Source organism: Rhinolophus sinicus, linkage group LG01, assembly GCF_036562045.2.
Source record: "Rhinolophus sinicus isolate RSC01 linkage group LG01, ASM3656204v1, whole genome shotgun sequence".
In the NCBI taxonomy this organism is placed as follows: domain Eukaryota; kingdom Metazoa; phylum Chordata; class Mammalia; order Chiroptera; family Rhinolophidae; genus Rhinolophus; species Rhinolophus sinicus.
The window spans coordinates 153,610,270-153,626,212 of NC_133751.1; the positions used below are offsets into that span (position 1 = coordinate 153,610,270).

Here is a 15,943-nt window from a genome sequence, read left to right on the forward strand (position 1 = left end):
AAAATTAAGAGGATAGTAAAGAAATTTCCCATATACCCTCTGTGCCTACACATAAGCAGCCTCCCCCATTATCAACATTATTCACCCAAACTATGTATTTTTACCCAAGATGAACATACACTGACACATTATAATCATCCAAAGCCTATACTTTACACCACTCTTGGTGGTGTACATTCTATGGGTTTGGGCAAATGTATAATGGCATGTATTTATCATTATAATATCATACCGAATATTTTCACTGCCCTAAAAATCCTCTGTGCTCTGCCTATTCATCTCTTATCACCTCCTACCCCCAACCCCACAACCACTGATCTTTTTACTGTCTTCATGGGTCTACCTTTCCCAGAATGGCATACAGTTGATGGCATACAGTTGAAACACACAATATGTAGCTTTTTTCATATGGGCTTCTTTCACTTAGTAACATGCATTTAAGGTTCCTCCATGTCTTTTCGTGGCTTGACAGCTCATTTCTTTTTAGCGCTGAATAATATTCCATTGTCTGGATGTACCACAGTTTATCCATTCACTTACTAAAGAACATCTTGGTTTGCTTCAATTTTTTGGCAATTATGAATAAAGTTGCTATAAATATCCATGTGCACGTTTTTGTGTGGACATAAATTTTCAGCTCCTTTTGGTAAATACCAAGGAATGTGATTGCTTGCTGGATCATATGGTAAGAATATGTTTGGTTTTGTACAAAACTGCCAAGCTGTTTTCCAAAGTGGCTGTACTATTTTGCATTCCCATCAACAAGGAATGAGAGTTCCTGTTGCTCCACATCCATGCTGGCATTTGATGTCAGTGTTCTGGATTTTGGCCATGCTAATAGGTGTGTAGTGGTATCTCATTTTAATTTGCATTTTCCTGATGGCATATGATGTGGAGCATCTGTTCAGATGCTTATTTGCCATCTGTGTATCTTAGGTGAGATGTCTGTTAAGGACTTTGGCCCAATTTTTTAAGGGGTTGTTTATTTTCTTATTGTTGAATTGTAAGAGTATTCTGTATATTTGGGATAACTATCCTTTATTAGATGTGTCTTCTGCAAATATTTCTCCCAGTCTGTGGCTTGTCTTCTGATTTACTTGATCATACTTTTTTTTCTTTCCAACTTTATCGAGATATAATTGACATACAATATTGTATAACTTAAAGGTGTTCAACAGGTTTATGTGATACTCTTATTTATTGCAATGATTATCACCAGAATGTTAGCTAACACCTCCATCATATGCATAATTACAACTATTTTTCTGTGGTGAGATCATTTAAGATCTATTCTTGTAGCAAATCTCAAGTGTATAGCACAGTGTTGTTATCTGTAATCACAATGCTGTGCATCAGAACTTAACCTTCTAACCAGAAGTCTGTACTCTTTGACTAATGTCTCCCCATTTTCCCACCCCCAGCCCCTGGTAACCATTCTACTTGCTGTTTTTATGAGTTCAGCTGTTTTGAATCCCACATATAAGTCAGATCATACATATTTGTCTTTCTCTGACTTATGCTATGTAGCATAATGTCCTCAGTGACCATCCATATTATCACAAATGCCAGGGTTTTATTCTTCTCATAGCTGAATAATATTCCATCATATAAAAATACCACATCTTTATCCTTTCATCCATTGACGGGCAATTAGGTTGTTTTAATATCTTGACTATTGTGGATAATGCTGCAGTAAACATGAAAGTGCAGATACCTTTTTGATATCCTGTTTTTATTCCTTTTGTATATATATCCAGAAATGGAATTGCTGGATCATATGGCAGGTCTACTTTTAATTTTTTGAGGAACCTCCATACTGTTTTCCATAGTGGATGTACCAATTTACATTCACATCAATAGTGCACAGGGTTCCCTTTTGTCTACATTCTTACTAACTATTGTTATCCTTTGTCTTTTTTATGATAGCTATTCTGACAAGTGTGAGAGGATATCTCATTGTGGTTTTGATTTGCATTTCCCTGATGATTAGTGATATTAAGCATCTTTTCATGTACCTGTTGGCCATCTGTATGTCTTCTTTGGAAAAATGTATGTTCAGTCCCTCTGCCCATTTTAAAATCAGATTGTTTGGTTTTTATTATTGATTTGTATGAGTGCTTTATATGTTTTGAATATTAACCCTTTATCAAATATATAGTTTGCAAATATTTTCTTTCTGTAGGTTGCCTTTTCATATTTTTGATTGTTTCGTTCGCTGTGCAGAAGCTTTTAAATTGAATGTAGTCCCATCTATTGATTTTTGCCTTTGTTATTTGTGCTTTTGTTGTCATATCCAAAAAATTGTTGGCAAGGCCTACGTCGAAGAGTTTTTTCCCTATTCTTTCTCTTAGGAATTTTATGTGTTTTAGACTCTGATTTAAATCACTAATCCATTTGACTGGTATAAGATAACGTCAAATTTTATTTTTCTGCATGTGCTTATCCAGTTTTCCCAACATCTTTTATGGAAGAGACTATCCATTCCTCATTCAATATCATGGGTTCCTTTGTCAAATATTAGTTGATAGTATATGCGGGGGGTTATTTCTGGGTTCTTCATTCTGTTTTATCGGTCTATATGTCTGTGTTTATGACAGTACCAAACTGTTGCGATCACTATAGGCTTTATGATGTAGTTTGAAATCAGAAAGTGTGGTAACTCCAACTTTGCTTTTCCTTCTCAAGATTGCTTTAGCTTTTTAGGGCTGTGGTTCCATACACATTTTAGGATTTTTTTTTTTCCTGTTTCTGATGCCATTGGAATATGGTAGGGATTACTTTTAATCTATAGATGACTTCAGGGAGTGTGGACATTTTAACAATATTGATTCTTCCAGTCCATTAACATGGGGAATCTTTCCATTTGTATCTACTTCAGTTTCTTTGACTCGAGTATTACAGGTTTCAGTGTACTGATCTTTTGCCTCCTTGTTTAAATTTATCCCTCAGTATCTCATTGTTTTTAATGCATTCTTTTTAAATGTGGAATATTTTGTGTTAACATATGACAATATGACACTTGAAATCTGTTAAATATATTATAATCACAAAGTTAAAAAAAGAAAACTAAAGAAGGATATTTATTGAAGTGAAATGAATAAATAATGAAAAATTAGTTTTTATAAACCTGTTAGAGAAAATAAATTTCTGAGCATTTCATTTATACAGAACATAGTCTTTTAAAAAAAATGTTACAATATATATAAAGTGATTGGTTTTAGCATACTGACTATTAATTATCTTAAACCATCAAACTAAATATTTACTATACATGATATCTATTTGTCTCTTACAGCACCTCCTTAGGCAGCATTGAATTCCACCTCCCTACAGTTCTCAGCTTCTAACATCTCCTGTCAATGTGCAGAGAAAATCAAAGTCAGGAATGGAGGATCACCTCAATATCCAAACACCACAACTAATAAAACCCCTGCGTATTTCCACAAATCCATTGATCCTTTAACTAGGTCAAGGTGAAAAAAGCATCCCTCCACTTTGCTGTCAAGATTTTTCTTTCATATTTTCTCAGGAAACTTACCTCCCTCTCTATTGGTGCCTCTCAATGTGCATTTAAAGATTTTCTTTCTATCTTGAAAACAATAACAGAAACAAAGTACCTGCCTATCCCATAACTCATTTTAACTACCACCCTTTCTCTCTCCTTTCACTATTTGAACTTGTCAAAGTGATAATCTAAACTTGGGTCTATTTTCCCAACTCCCATTCACTTCTCAACCAGTTTTAATCCAACTTCTGTAGTTATCACTCAGTTGAAAACCTTTCAAACCTTTCAACATTAGCATCCAAGGTGCTAAATACACAGGGCACTTGTTGGTCCATTTTTTGCTTGAAATCTTGGAGTCATCCAATATCTTCAGCTACTCCTTTCTCACTCAGAAACTTTTCCTTGGTGGGTAAGACACTGCAGCATCCTGTTTTGTTTTGTTTTGTTTTCCCTAGGATTTGGTTGTTCAACCTCAGTCTCTTTTGTAGCTTATCTTCTACTGTCAATTCTTTAAGTGACAGAGGTGATATTTTCATTAGTTTATTCATTCTTTCATTCTATTAAAAGTTAAGCATGTACTTCATAACCAGGCACTTTTCCGTTGCTATGTGGTCTGTGAGTTCCTCAAAGTGTCAGGACAATCTCTCTGTCTCTCTGTCTCTCTGTCTCTCTGTCTCTCTCTGTCTCTGTCTCTCTCTCTCTGTCTCTCTCTCTCTCTCTCTCTCTCTCTCTCTCTCTCGTCATGTCTTACCTAGAGCGTCTGCCTAAAAATCTGACATTCAGAATTGTTCAAATGCATCAATGTACTATATTTTTTCCTATACATGATAGATAATTTTGCAGCTTTTATATACACATTAACATTGACTAGGTTACAGAAGGTTAAAGAAATAAGACACCAAAAGTAGAAAAACTAAAGTTGTATCCTTGTGCTTCTAAGGACATGGTAATTTTTGTCTACTTTCATATTTTTTATGGCAAGTATTTATGTTGTTAAAGGATGATAAAATGCCATTTTATAGGATTGCATTATCTTCCAGAGCACTGGCATTCAAAGCTATTAAGCTATTTTATTGTAACAGACTTGAAAACAATAAAAGAAATACACTTACAGAGTTAATTTCAAGGTAACTGTTACTTCTATCCTTCTTATTTTTAAAAGTTAAATTGAACAGTTTCAAATTTAATTCTTCTTGTATGTACTGAAAAAAGATCTAAGTATTAACTATCTACTCCACCCATGAGCAGTAGTACACTGCATCTAGAGATGTTTGTTTTTGAAGAGAGATGGTTATATAAAACAATTCATGAAGAATTGACTGTCTTTCATAGACTCCAGTGTAAGACCTATAGTTAATTCCATTAGATTGAACCATCTGGGGATAATGTAATGTGCTTACAAGTTCAAAAATATGTGCTATATAATATATAATATGTGTGTGTGTGCATGCTTTTTAATAAAAAAGACAACACTAATATTGCATGACATATTACAGAAATAATTCATTTGAGAAATTTTAATAATTGTAAAATTAGATTCCCTTGCCTCAGAAATATTTCTGCTGCTCACTTTGATGGTTTCTTATCAACTTCCTTGAAGAATTTATCAAAAGAAGTGTGCACTCCCAGGTTTCTCCTCTCCGTAAAGGAACCGCTGTGTGGCTACAGCTCTGTGGGACTGGAAGCCCCTCTGAATCCAAATCACGGGCAAGATCTTAAACCTTGATTTTTAAACTTATAATTTTAAATGCTTATTTATTTTCTCTCTCACTAAATGGAGGCTTTCAGACAAAATCTTCACTGATAGAAATCTGGTGGTTCTTTTTTCCTGCTTCGCATTGTGTTCTTTTTCTTCACAACTGAAAACAAAGCAATCAGCTTAGGATTCATCACTGTTGGCATGACTAACCACTTCCATTTTGTCTCAATTGTATTATTTCCAAAACAGTAGCTTTATTTTCTATTTCCTGGTCCTTTTTAATGACATAAAGGCAAAGAGCAATAAAACATTATTACGATTGCTCAAACAATCATGGCTGCATAGACAAAAGTGTAATTTTTGTGAGGACACAGGCAGGCAGGTAGCCCCACGCTCAATAGCTTGAAATATTTGTTCACCAAGTGATGTTACAAAGGTCATAATTTAGCAAAGGAAAGAAAATTTAAGGGTGTGAGTATATAAGTATGTAAAACTGTGGCATGCATATTGGATATGCGAAAGACTCATTTCAAGTGATAAAATATACCCTAAAAGCAAGTTGGTTTCTATCCTAAAAAAATCCTTGGTCAAAGCCTCTGTATTCTTATTTCTGTATGTGACTGCATTTATTGTACCACTTTAAATAGATTGGTGTTCAGAAAATGTTTATTTAATGTATGTGTGATTAAATGAATGAATGAATGGCTATTTTGCTGAAATGCCAGGCTATTAGGAAACTCAATAACTGAATAAGATAGGCAGCCACATTAAACTTAGGAAATGCAGAGGGGATGTTAACAGTGAGCATGTATAGACAAAGGAAAAAAGAGTAATAGAGCTTTATTAGGAGAGAACGTGATGCAGGAGAAAGAGCACGTTGCAGCAGTACACACCTGTGTGCATATTCTACTCATGGCCTTTCAAAGCAGTGGACTGTCAGCCAGTTACTTACAATCTGTATCTTCTCCTTCGTACAACTAAGCCTCAGTTTTTATGTTCATGAAATGGGAATAATTGTATTTTTCTCATCAGGTTTTGTGCATAAGCACTTAGCTCAGTGCTTTACATTTGATAGACATTCAAAAACCCTTAGGTTTTTCTTTCATTCATTTGAGAAGCTGTATTTGTCCTTTGCCTATGGCATCTGGGATCTGGTGCTCCATAGTTATACTTTAAGTCCGGAATTTAACATTGGCTCAGTTGCCTGATTCCTTTTTTGAAATATGGCCGATAATACTGTCTTGCTAGTGGGAGCCTGATAGAAACAATCCTGGCCACCAACATTCTTCATAGTGGCTTATTGCTTCGTGGCTCACATGTAACTGTGATTGATGAGTAATATTTCAGCAGGTGCAAGACTTGGCTACACTATCCTGGCTGGAAATGCTCTAGTACCCTGCTTCAGAGTAAATACTAATGATTCAAAATGCAGTTCAAGTTATCGCTATAGGTATTGAAATTCCTATGGACATGGGCCAGAATTACCACACCTATGATGCTTTTTCCCTGCACATTAGCCTAACAGCTGAAATTGACAATAGCAATTTGGTAAAGCTATCCAGGAATGTACGTAGGTGGAAAATCTACATCCTTGGAATTCTTTATTTGTTATGACTGCTTTAGTTCATCACATTCAGTTCATAGTACAAGACACATTAGTATATGATAGATGGTGTTATGTCAGGATAATAATTATGAGTAATCAATCATTTATAGTTTGTCCACGTGGCACCAGAAATATGTGCTTAACTTTGCCGCCTGCTGCTGGCTTGTTTTTGTTATTGTTGCTAAAGTTTCTGGGTGGGTGTGGGGAGGTTGAGATTAAAAATGGCATGTTTTAATTTACTCATACCTAAGGCTTTTATTTTTTAGGACCTGAAGCCAACAAAAATAATTTTTACCTAGTAGATATAACACTGACTTGTGCAAAAAATCCTGAAGCAATATTAAGAAAATGTAAAATTATGTGGTCATCTATGCAATACTGTATGAAAATGTAAAATTATATGGTCAATCTGTTGCAATAATGGGGCAGTTAAATAGTGTTAGATTGCTAGAGAAGAGTCACAGGATCCAAAAAGGCAACACATGCAAATCTACAATTTATTGCACAAAAAATGATGAAATATAGCAGCAACATGTAATTAAGTATATGTATCACATCCAAAGGCTATTTCACAGCAAGGACTCAGCAAAGGGCAAGTGCCAGCTCCAATTGCTCTCCTTAATAAAGACCATACTAGAGGTACTTTCTATCTTGTTGGTTCCCAACCCTGAGAGCTCCCTGGGTGAAACCTGAAACTGGCCCCCATACATGGAGGACACTTCAGACTGAGTGGCAGTTTTAATATGGGAACTTACATATGAGGCTTCCCTTGTCTTGGATGCTGCAAGACTAGTAGATCACCTCACTCACCTGCCAGAATCTTAAAGTTTACATAGAGACCTTAACTGGATTCAATCACATATACCGTCCAGATGGTCTCAACAACACATTACTCTCTCAAGGTTGGGTCCTTGAAACTGGCTCCTAGTACTAAATAGTGGGCTGGACGTAGATTCCAAAGACAAGGAAGAGAGGAGGAGGAGGAGCCTCTGATTGCCTGAGTCCAGCTCACAGGACAACTGGCAGTCATGTCCTCTCAATGACCTTCAATATCTCTTAGGTCAAAATACCTTGGAACCCAGGAGCTGAAATGATTCTCAGCTAAGATGACCTTGCTGGTCATGTAGGCAGGTTGTTTTGCTACATAACTAGCCAAAACTGCAGGCTCTGTAAGGGTCTCATGGAGACCAAGTACAAATCATCCATCTCACTGTTACCAACCAACAGTGCTGACCAGCTTCTGCAAACATCCCCCAAACTCTTTGGAATTAATGTGGATTAAAGCAACATTATTAATTAGTACATTTCATGCCTTAATCAGGTGTCAGTCCTATGCAGGTACATTTCTTATTTTAGTACCATGCTTAGGCCAATTTCAGGTCTGCTGGAATTAGCCCTCATGGCATACCTTTTCTGAAACAAGTTTAAGAAAAATTAATTCTCATTAGTAATGGTAAATTGGACAGGCATATTTACTTCCACTGTTTTCTGAAATACTGTTAAAATAATAGCAAGAGCAACTTTTTTAAAAGGCATTACAATTTCCAGTCAAGATGGTAGAGTAGGTAAATGCTGTGCTTACCTCCTCTCGTGACCACATCAAAATTACAATTAAACTGCAGAACAGCCATCCTGAGAATCACCTGAAGTATAGCTGAACCAAAACAAACAACTAATGACATACAGAAGAAGCCACCTTGAGACAGGTTGGCTGGCAGGAGACATGGAACGGGCTGGTCCCACACATGTGTGACCTTTAAAAATAGGGAGGGATATCTTGGCTGCTGTGAAAGTCCTTCCTCCCTACCCCAAGAGTGACAGGTCCCAGCCCTATACCAGGCTCCCCAGCCCAGAGTTCCAGTGCCAGGCAGAGAAGTCTTAATTTCTGGTTGTGAAAACCAACAGAGATTGTGGCTGAGGGATAGGGAGGGCTGCTGCAGTTCCAGGCACTCCTCTTAAAGGGCCTGCACATCGACCAATGGAATCACTGGATCTGAGTGCTAGGGCAGCAGCTCAAAATGTTCCAGGGACATATGGGGAGGAATTGAGTTGTCTGGCTTCAGAGCAAGGTTTGGAGGGGCAGCTTTCTCCTGGACAGAAAGCTGGCACTAGTAATTGTTTCTTTGTTGAGCCCTACCCCCTCCTGGAACACAGAAGCAGGCATCGGCCATATCTGAGTCTTCATCAAACTGGCTAACACTGTTAATTCGCCCTGCCCTGGTGATTCTGAGATCCTCTGCTCCCCAACTTTCAGGCACACCCACGCTGCTTCTATTGGCTTTTCCATACAAACAGCCTGCCATGGCCCATCCTGCAGTCTTTCCTAAGATCTCTTAAAGGTTCACAAAACAAGCAGCATCTGCCTTTGGCATGTCACAACACCTGGCTGAGCAACCCTAAGCCTAGCACTAGTGACAGTTAGTCGACCTTTGTTCGTGGCTTGTCCTCAGCAGGCACCTCCAAGTGCAACACAGATGGCAGTCATTTGTGGATTGCTTTGTGGTTCATTGCAGGTGGCCCTGGGTAATGCAAAGTCTGCAGCTGAATTTGGCCTGCAGTGAATCTTTTCCCATGAGGCCTGGGGACTGACACACCCAGTGGCCAGCTTCTGACCAAGCTGGAATATCACCCAGCCACCAAAGGGGATGAGAGGGATGAGACACCCAAAGAGTACACTGTATAGGCACCAGAGCTCTCCTAAAGTGAATACTATTCTGTAGGGTCAGCCCCTGTACCATAGTTTTTCCACTATAGTCATGTCCAGTCCTCACAACCACTGAGCCCAAGGGTCAATCCCTCCCATTAATATGCAAACAGAAACCAAGGCTCAATCACAACAGGAGGGCACACACAACCCACACAAGGGACACAACTGGAGCACCTGGCTCTGGTGACCAGGGAGACTGAGCCACTGGCCCCATAGCACACCTACTACATAAGGTCACTGTACTACGACCAGGAGACATAGCAGGTCTACCTAATACATAGAAACAAACACAGGGAGGCAGCCAAAATGGGGAGACAAAGAAACATTTCCCAAATAAAAGAACGGAACAAAGCTCCAGAAAAGGAACTAAAAAAATGGAGACGAGCAACATACCAGATGCAGAGTTCAAAGCACTGGTTATAAGAATGCTCAAAGATCTCAGGGAGAACTTCAACAAAGAGATAGGAAACATAAAAATGGAGAAAGAAAGCATAAAAAGAACCAGTCAGAAATAAATTATACAATAATTGAAATGAAGAATACAGGAGTGGGAATCAACAATAGATTAGATGAAGCAGAAGATCAAATCAGCAATTTAGAAGATAAGGTAGCAGAAAATACCTAATCAGAACAGCAAAAAAAAAAAAAAAAAAAAAAAAAAAATCCAAAAACATGAGGACAGTTTAAGGGGTCTCAGACAACATCAGACATACCAATATTCACATTGTTGTGGTATCAGATGGAGAGGACAGAGAGCGAGGAATTGAAAACCTATTTGAAGAAATAATGACTGAAAACATCCCTAACCTGATAAAGGAAATAGATATACAAGTACAGGAAGCACAGAGAGTTCCAAACAAGAGGAACTCAAAGAGGCCCAAACCAAGACACATCATAATTAAAATGCCAAGGTTAAAGGAAAAAGAAAAATGGAATCTTTAAGGCAGTAAGAGAAAAGCAGTTAGTTATCTACGAGGGAGCTTGCATAAGACTATCAGCTGATTTCTGAACAAAAAATTTGTAGGCCTGAAAAGATTGGCAAGAAATATTCAAAGTGATAAAAAGCAAGGACCTACAACCAATATTACTCCACCCAGCAATGCTATCATTTAGAATCAAAGGACAGATAAAGCGCACCAGACAAAAAAAGGAATGTAGGACTTCTTAAGATGAAAAAAACAAAAAGAAAACTATGATTAATAAAATAGCAACAACTACAGGTCTATCAATAATTACTTGAAATGTAGATAGATTAAATGCTCCAATCAAAAGACATAAGGTGGCTGAATGGATAAGGAAACAAGACACATACATATGCTGCCTACAAGAGACTCACTTCAGATTGAAAGACACACTGAGACTAAAAGTAAAGAGACAGAAAACAATATTTCATGAAAATGGAAACAAATAAGCAAAAAAGCTGGAGTAGCAGTAGTTATATCAGACAAAATAGACTTCAAAACAAAGGCTATAACGAGACAAAGAAGGACCCAGTAACCTTACTTCTGGGTATTTATTCAAAGAAAACCAAAACACTAAATACTTCAAAGGGACATGTGTGCATCCATATTCATTGCAACATTATTTGCAATGACCAAGATATGAAGGCAACCTGGGTGTCCCTAAATGGATGACTAGATAAAGAAAAGGTTTACATATATACAATGAAATATTACACAGACATAAAAAAGAATGAAATTTTGCTTTCTGTAACAACATGAAAGGACCTAGAGGTATTGCGCTGAATGTAGTAAGTCAGACATAGAAAGACAAATGTCATATGATTTCACTTATAAGTGGACTCTAAAGAAGAAAATAAACAAACAAAATAGAAACAAACACATAGGTACATAGAACATTTTGATAGTTGCCAGATGGGAGGGGGATTGGGGTTGGGTTTAATTGGGATTAAGAAGTATAAATTGGTTGTTACACGACAGTCATGGCAATAGTCATAGGGAATAGCGTAAGGATTATAGTCAATAATATTGTAATAACTATGTATGGTGTCGGATGGGTAATAGGTTTATCAGGGTGATAGATGGAAGGGGTTGGGGGGACAGGTTGAAAAAAGTGAAGGGATTAAGAAGTACAAATTGGTAGTTATAAAATAGTCATGGGGATGTAAAGTAAAACATAGGGAATATAGTCAAGTGTGCATAGTATGTATAGTGCATGGTGGGTGATATGCTAGTCAGGGGGATCACTAGTTAAATTATATAAATGTCTAACCACTGGGCTGTATACCTGAAATTAATATAAAACAATATTGAATGTCAAAGAAAATTTAAAAATATAAAAAGGCAGGAAGACAAAAGGACAAACATCAGAAGAGGAGATAACAGTAACATAATTTTGGAAACCAAAAAGTAGATGGACAACTGGTAACTAATCTAGCAGTCCTAAAAATGTGAAATCCTAATGTAACTGCTTGGAAAGCCAAGACGTACATAGCTTACTTCATAGCTCGCCGAAAGTCTTCAGCTGGTGCTCAGAGGTACCTCTGAAAGTAAGTGTAAAACAGGGCTAACGCCAGGAGAAATTGGTCTGAGTTCTATTTAAGAATAAGTTAAATCCTTGGATCTCCAGCTGACCGCTTTCTGCCTGCCAAAGTGTTGTACAGATTCAGAGTTTCATCACCTGGAAGTCAATGTTAGATTGTATTTGAGGCACGGACCTATGATGCCTTTTTCAAGCTCGGATTGCTAGTTACTGAGGCTTCAGGAGAACTGGGCTCTGAATTTTTTTCTACCCACATTGAAACCACTTGAGAATCCAGAATGATTCTGCAAGGGAATGATTTGGACCTATAGGTATTGCCTGTCCATAACAGGATATGCAGTTTAAGATTTGGAGCCGGACCATGTCATGAGAAATAATTGGTTGGTGCAATGCACTAGATGTGATTTAAATAGTAAGGAGGAAAATTATTTAAGTTATTGTAATATTTCTGGGAGGAAGTAAATTATGGTGAAGTTACTGGGAATGGAAGGATAAGGACATGTTTAAAAGACTTAAAAGCAGCCTCTCAGACTTGTGTTTGGTGGCACTGAGAAATCTTCCTGTTTAGGTTTAAGGAGCTTCAAAAAAAAATATTTGTAGTGTGAGAGCACTGCACTTTTTGTCTCATCATTTTCTTAATGTTCATATAATAGCTTACTAAAACTTTTATTTGGGTGCTTATTTTTATTTTATTACTTATGTTCATTAGCATCATTATTATAATTGAATACAACTTAGCACATGACCCTATTTATATTGGATAATAAATACAGTACAATGCAATACAACAAGTATTTTAGCTACTTGCTGTCATTAGTCTACTAGTGACCCTCAAAATGTCTTATACATTATGCACAAAATAATTTAATAATAGTATGGATCATTTGATATTTGACTGCCTTTAAGATTAGTATGGATGGACAGCTAACCATCTGGTATCTCCTCCTAATCTTCCTCAAAGAGGGATAATAAGTTGGAAAGTAAAGGGCCTCTATTCACTTTTAAATAGTCCCTCCAAGGTGATTTAACCATGCCTTTTAATTCACTATGTTAAAAACAGCTGACGAAGCATGAAGCTATCATTTCGGAAGTTAGTTTTAAAGGAGGTCATGAGCCAAATATCATATGATCTTGCTTATATGTGGAATCTAAAGAGCAGAATCAACGAGCAAACAAAACAGAAATAGATACAGAGAAAAAACTGATGGTTGCTAGATGGGAGAGGGGTTGGGGGATGGGGGAAGGCGAAGGGATTAGAAAGTACAAATTGGTAGTCACAAAATAGCCACAGGGATGTAAAATACAGTATGAGGAATATAATAAATAATGTTGTAAAGACTATGTATGGTGTCAGTTGGGTACTGGACTTATTGGGGGGGGGATCACTTCATAGATTATATAAATGCCTAACCACTGCGCTGTACATCTGAAACTAATATAAAATAATATTGAATGTCAATTATAATTTTATATATATATATATATATATTTTTTTCACACTATGTAAAGTACAGCAATGACATTGTAATTGCTATATACGATGTCAGAGGGGTAGTAGACTTGGGAGGGTTGCCACTTTGTGAGGGGTGTAAATGTCTAATCATTATGTTGTTTTGTAGCCCTGAAACTAATAAAAAAATAATAAAGACGGTCATGAGCTGCTTCATTCAGGTTTACAATTCCCTTTGAAACTAGCTTTGAACCAAAGATATTTTGGGTTGGGCTAATGTTGAAACATATTCTGTACTGTTATTTGGATACTTACTGAAGGAAAAGGAGGTGAAATGGGCAATAAAGTGTTTTCAGTCCTTACATGAAAGACAATAGCATAGCTTCTCTTCCTTAAGTAAAAGGATAGTATTTTAGGGTGCCATTATTTATGAGGAATTTAAATTTTATTTACAAAACCGATGAAATGTGATGAGTGTGGTGAATGCAGAGACATTTTAACAGTTGAGAATATTTGAACATAATCAAAAGTTTATTTGTACTGACTAATTCTGGAATCATCTCTTAAGAATTATGTGTTATAGACATGGGATAACTTTCCTTTGTGGGAAAATAATTTTCTAAGGTCTTTTTTCCTCAAGTTCCAAGTGATTGCATTCTGTAGTTTTTATTTATTTGTTTGTTTGTTTGTTTGTTTATTTTTGTTCTTAGTTCATATTCTTTTTTTAAAAAAACAAACTTTTATTTATTTAAATGTGTTTTTCCAGGACCCATCAGCTCCAAGTCAAGTAGTTGTTTCAATCTAGTTGTGGAGAGCGCAGCTCACAGTGGCCCATGTGGGGATCGAACTGGCAACTTTGTTATTAAGAGCACTGTGCTCTAACCAGCTGAGCTGTCCAGCTGTCCTCTTAGCTCATGTCCTTGCTTAATTTCTCAGATGTTCTGCGAAGCTTTACTACTATTGCTGTCTTGCTAGGATACTGGAACTTTTTATTTCCTCTTTTATATTTCAACTTTAGGTGTATATTGTAGCTCTACTTATATGGCTAGGTCTCTAGGTTAAGCTCCATTCTTTTTAAAGCCTCTCACTTCTTGGCCTGTTTTCTCCAAAATGCCTTGAAAAGGAAAACAAAACAAAACACACCGAAAATAGCAGTACAGCTTATTTTATTCCAAAAAGTGAACTGGCTTATCTTTCTAATGACCACAGGTATATTTTTGGCCACATATTAACTTATATAGAAATGTTGTTTGTATACTGGTAAACACTTCTTTATATACTGTCTGTTTTCCTCAGCTCAAGATCTTAGAAATAACTATTATTAAATATTCACTACTTAGCCTACAATTACTTACATTTTTAAAAGATAGGCATAATGGGAAGCACATAATTCCAGTTTATCTTCACGAACCATTGAGTTTTAGTGCTATATTGATTTTTAGAAATTATCTAATAATTTAACACCTTCATTTTAGAAATGAGAAAAATGAGGCCTCAGGGAAGTTTGGAATTTTAGTCAGAGTTCCCCAGTTAAATGATAGCAAATTCTAATTCATTTGTTAGTTTCTTGGTGACTGTGTTGTTTGGAGAGAATAAGAAGTTCTAGTTAAAAAAAAAGAAAACTAGTTTGCATGCACTATTGCCTGTTTTGCCTTATTGAAATTATATTTGTCATGCAATGGACTGCTTGCTAATATCTTGTTGTTGGGAAGCCCAGAGGATAACCTAATATAGTTAAGTTTACTTCCACAAATTATGGCTACAGTGATTCACAGATTGAAGTATTTTTCTTCCTGTCAACCTGGATTCTGTTTTGGGCCATGTGAAAACTCTATTAAAGTAAGGATCATGAAGTGGAGTCCTTAAACACTACCTGCATTTCCCCTCTGTTTAGAGGGTGGGCATTGGGATTCATCATGCTTGGTGAATCTTTTAGAGTTTACCCAGAAAGACAAGATTACTATCCAGAAGGCACTTGCTCTAATGTCATCAACAAAGAGGCTGATCGGACTAAATAATTAGTTGGCATTCAAATTAATCCCTGAAAGATGTTGCTGCTGCAGTACTGTAGCACAGTCTTCAGTCAACTAGGGCATTCTTAACAAGGAAGCAGGTTAAATTAGTCTGCTGAGGCAGGCTGATTATTGTTCTCCTTCCATTCTTTCCTTGGTGCTTGACGATTGATTGGTGGTTTGTTTTTTTCTAGTTGTTTTTATAGGTGTAAAAAGTTAAGTTGGGTGTCTCCATGTCAAGGTCCACTCTTTATCTTAAAATATCCTCATTGGTAATCATTTCTTCTTTTTCAACTCTTTACCAGTGTACCATAAAGTCTCTAAACTGGTGAATACAAGCTATGTAGTAATTTTAGTTTCTCTAAATCAATAAATGACCTACAGTAATTTTCAAATTTCAAGACACGTGCCCATGTCTTGAAATTTGTCCTGAATTTGGCCCAAGAGGCCCAGCCAGTTGTA

At 36.7% G+C, this 15,943-nt stretch overlaps 1 protein-coding gene across 13 annotated transcripts in view; it reads left to right on the forward strand.

Moving 5' to 3' along the window:
• The window catches only part of B3GALT1 (beta-1,3-galactosyltransferase 1), a 520,641-nt gene that overhangs the window by 31,626 nt on the left and 473,072 nt on the right, over positions 1 to 15,943 (forward strand). The gene's annotated exons all lie outside the window — the stretch shown is intronic.